This window comes from Oryctolagus cuniculus, chromosome 16 (assembly GCF_051225735.1).
Source record: "Oryctolagus cuniculus isolate XC-2025 breed Fujian yellow rabbit chromosome 16, ASM5122573v1, whole genome shotgun sequence".
Lineage (NCBI taxonomy): Eukaryota > Metazoa > Chordata > Mammalia > Lagomorpha > Leporidae > Oryctolagus > Oryctolagus cuniculus.
Genome location: NC_142882.1, coordinates 7,663,151 through 7,667,883, shown reverse-complemented (window position 1 = coordinate 7,667,883; position 4,733 = coordinate 7,663,151). Strand labels below are relative to the sequence as shown.

At 39.2% G+C, this 4,733-nt stretch overlaps 1 pseudogene; it reads right to left on the bottom strand.

Annotated features, from left to right (window-relative positions):
- Positions 1–3,511: 3,511 nt before the first annotated feature.
- Positions 3,512–4,445, bottom strand: LOC127489058 (vomeronasal type-2 receptor 116-like; annotated as a pseudogene).
- Between the last annotated feature and the right edge of the window lie 288 nt (positions 4,446–4,733).

Genomic DNA, 4,733 nt, shown 5'->3' with positions numbered 1-4,733 from the left:
AAGGATAATTCAATGTTAATTCAAGAGTTCAACCAATGGTATTAAGTAGAAAAAGAAAATACTAAAAAGAATAAAATAGTAAACTGTTGCTCAAAGCACTAATCAAGTCATTGCTTCTCCTAGTGTCAGTTTCACTTCTACAGGTTTCCTTTTAGGTGCTCAGTTAGTTGTCACAGATCAGGGAGAACATAGGATATTTGTCCCTTTGGGACTGGCTTATTTCACTCAGCATGATGTTTTCCAGATTTCTCCATTTTGTTGCAAATAACCAGATTTCATTTTTTGCTTTTGCCACTTTGTAGTATTCTATAGAGTTCATATCCATAGTTTCTTTATCCATTCTTCCATTGATGGGCATTTAGGTTGATTTCACCTCACCTGTCCGAATGGCTCTCCTACAGAAATCAACAAACAACCTGTGCTGGAGAGGATTTGAAGGAAAATGTACCCTCATCCACAGGTTGTGGGAATATAAACTGATTCAGTCATTGTGAAACACAGTATAGAAACCTATGAGAGCTGAAAATAGATCTGCCATATGACCCATCCAACTGATTCCTAGGAATCTCCTCAAACAAAATGAAATCAACACGAAAAAGTGTCATCTATACCCCCATGCTCATTGCAGCTCAATTCAAAATAGCTAAGAAATGGAATCAACGCAGATATCCATCAATAGCTGACTGGATAAAGAAACCATGGTATATATACTCTAAGAATATTAATCAGCAGGAAAAAAAAAGAAAAGAAATCCTGTCTATCACAACAAAATTGATGCAGCTGAAAACCATGATACTTAAGAGAAATCAGCCAGTATCAAAAACAGACATAAACCATATGTATTCTCTTATCCATCATAACAAGTGCCTAAATGTAATGTTGGAGTAAAATTGACAATTTGAGATTCCATGCTTTTTTTTTATAGCCTTTGTCTTTATTTTGAGGAATAGTGTTGGTTTCTTCATACCGTTTGTAGAACACATTACATATGGTAAGGTTAATCTCCTGAGTATAAAGTAAACCAGAAAACAGTTCTTTGCAAAAATTAAGAGTGGCGATAGGAGAGGGAGGAGGAAGAAGAATAAGATTGGGGCTGGCGCTGTGGAGCAGTGGGATAACACCCTGGTCTGAAGTGCCAGCATCCTATATGGGCACCAGTTTGAGACTCGTTTGTTCCAATTCCTGTCTGGCTCTCTGTGTGGCCTGGGAAGGCAGTGGAGGATGGCCCAAATCATGGGAGACCTGGAAGGAGCTCCTGGCTTTGGATCAGCACAGCTCTGGCCATTGCGGCCAATTGGGGAGTGAATCATCAGATGGAAGACCTCTCTCTCTCTCTCTGCCTCTCCTCTCTCTGTTTAACTCTTTCAAGTAAAATATATAAATCTTTTTTAAAAAAAGAAGCTTCAGATTTTTGTGGACAGGACAAATGGATAGGTGGGAAGTATCTCTGTGATCTAAAACTGTATATATGATATTCATGAAACTTGTATACATCAAGTAAAATTTGAAATATAAACAAATTGAGTAACTTACAAACAAGAAAATATATTTTTAGAAAGCAGAAGTAACAACAAAATATAATTCATGAACAATGGGAATATAATATAATGGATATTTCTGCACAGATAAATAAATGACCAAAGGACATTACAAATGATGCTAATCAGTACTAAGTATGGACAAGCCGTTCCACACCAGAAGGAACCTCTACTTCACAAACACTAACTGGCTATAAAAACTTTCAAAGTTGTCAGGTGTCAGAGATGCCATAGGGAATTTGGAATCTTGAAACCATGCTAGAAAGTTACAACACATATGGTATGGAAGACAGTTGTCACCTCCTTAGCAAATTCAACATAAAATTCATTGATGACCAAAACATCCCACACCTAATGGTACACTCCAAAATTAGAAAATAGGCAAAAATCTCTTGTACATCAATGTGTGTCTCCAAACAGCCAAAGTGAAAAATAACACACAAGTCAGTGTACAGAGACACAAAACTCAATGAATTACTACAAGGAATTATCAGTTTGTCATGAAAAATGTAGATACCCAAAATGATGTGAATGTTCCTTGAAAACACCATGCAAAATCAAAGGCCACCTAAATCCACAGAGTCTAATATTTAATTTATACAAAACACTCAGGACATTAAATCCATGGAAACAGAAACAGACTGGTGGTTGTGTGACTTACAAGAGAAGGAACTGAGAGTGACCATTAATGGATAAGGAACCTGATTTGTAGCAAAGGAAATATTTTTAAAATATGACAGAGATAACAGTTGCACAAGAAAGTGAATGGTCCAAATGCCATTACTTCACTTTAAAATTGTTACTCTTTGTTTAATTATTTTCTGCTGAAGAAGATATAAAAATCACTTTCTTATGTCTCGTATTGGCAAAAGTAAATCTAAAGCCAAATTGATAATAAGCAGAAATGAGCAGATGGAAAAGAAGTTTGTAGAATCAGTTCTACATATAATGAAAACTTGGTGTGTGATTATCACATCATTTCAAATCTATATGAAATGATAACATAACTAAGAATTTCCTGAATAATGCATATACATATTTAAATAATTTAACATGTCTAATGATTACATGAAAATATTCCAAGTATATTATAAATCTGAAGTTAATATAGACTCTGAATGAATGAAAACAGCAAATAAACATGTAACTCATTTTATTAAAATAGGAATATTACGAAATTGACCAGTTGACAATGAAAATGCAGAAATGAAAAGATTCAAGGAGAGCCTTTATCTGAGATGGGTTTCATTTGTGAACTTAAAACCCAGGCTAAGAAATTTGTACACAGTATTATTTTGAAGAAGAGAGGATGATTGCGGCCTGTGTTGGGGTGTAGTGGATATAACCTTCACCTGTAACCCCGACATCCTATGTGGGTGCCAGGCCATGTACCGGTTGTCCACTTGCAATCCAGCTCCCTGCTGATGATCCAGAAAAAGCGGTGGAAGATGGCCTCTTGCAGTCCCTGACACCTACATGGAAACCTAACTGAGCTCTTTTCTTTGGCCTGAACCAGCACTGTACCACTGTGGATATCTTCAGAGTATATCACCAGATGGTTTTTCCCACTATAGCTCTGTTTTGTTATTCGATGTATGAGAATTAAAAAGTTTCTAAGAGAAATGTAAGTTGTTCATAAGGTGATTAAAATGTTCAAGTTATTTTATAGCATCAGAATGCAAAATCAGTTTTGTAAATACTCGTTTCAAATCCTTGAAACCGAGAGAGCCTCAAAGGCTTCTCTTCAGAACCAACGCTGGGCCACTTAGACATCTTCACAATCTATCAGCAGATGGCAGGTTTGTCCCATTCTCCCTTTCTTTTCTGTGAATTGGTCCTTCGGAGCGAAAATATTTTAAGACAAGTATAAATTGTTCATAAGGCCTTTACATTCTGCAAGTTATTTTATAACATCAGAATGCAAAACCAGTTTTTTGAATTTTTGTTTCTAACCATGGAAAACTGCGAGAGCCTTAAGAGCTACTCTTCAGAACATCCATTTCCTTGGAAATTATCCTATCCATTAATCCTTTCAAAGCATCCTTCTCAGGTCTTAGGAGAATAATGTAGCACTTGGGGACAAAGATGCAGCCCAGGAGCCCTGCACTGGAGGCCAAGATGGAGAAGACCTCCACGGCCACCATGACCTTCCCCTTGGTGCTGTGGTAGACAGGCAGGAAGGTCACCCAGACACTGCAGAACACCAGCATGCTGAATGTCAGGAACTTGGCTTCATTGAACTTGTCAGGCAGATTCCTGGCTTGGAAAGCCACAGTGAAGCTTGCCACGGCCAAGGAGACCAGGTAGCCCAGGACACAGTAGAAGGCAGTGACAGAGCCCTTGTTGCACACCAGGATGATGTGGTCATGATCAGAGTATCGTATCTGTGTCAACAAAGGGAGGAGAAGTCCCAAGCCAGATGGCACAGAGAACCAGTTGGATCAGGGAGCAGATGGGAATAATGGAGTTAGGTAACCCTGATATCAGCCACTGTCTCATCCTTCTCCCTGGGGCAGTGACCTTGAAGGCCAGAACCACAGTGGTAGTTTTGGCCAGAACTGTGGAAACAGCCACGGTGAACACCACTCCAAATGTGGTTTGCTGGAGGACACAGGTGGCTGTATTGGGATGACCAATGAAGAGTAAGGAACAGAGGTAGCAGAAGATGAGGGCAATGACCAGGATGTAGCTGAGACAATGATTGTTAGCCTTGACTATGGGAGTGTCTCGGTGCTTCACAAAGACACCAAGAACCCCAGTGGTGAGGACAGAAAAACATAGAGCTGTGCAGACCAGGGTCATTCATAATGGGTCTTCATAAGCCAAGAAGGCCACAGCTTTGTGCAGGCAGCGGTCATGCTCTGTGCTGGCATACTGATGATCCAGACACTTCACACACTGATTCATATCTGGTGAGAAACTTACAGTAACATCATCCCCCGTTCAGTTATTTCTGATTCACAAGGACCTTCTAAAATACCCGACTGAGCTAGTTTAGACAAATACTCATTATTTGTTGTTGATGACAACATATAAAAATGACATCTATGAAATTTTTAGGCATTATTTATGCTTTTCAGGGGCAGGCTAGTGGCTCAGTAGGTTAATCCCTTGTGGGTGCCAATTCTAGCCCTGACTGCTCTTCCAATCTAGCTCTCTGCTATGGCCTGGGAAAGCAGGAGAGTATGGCCCCAG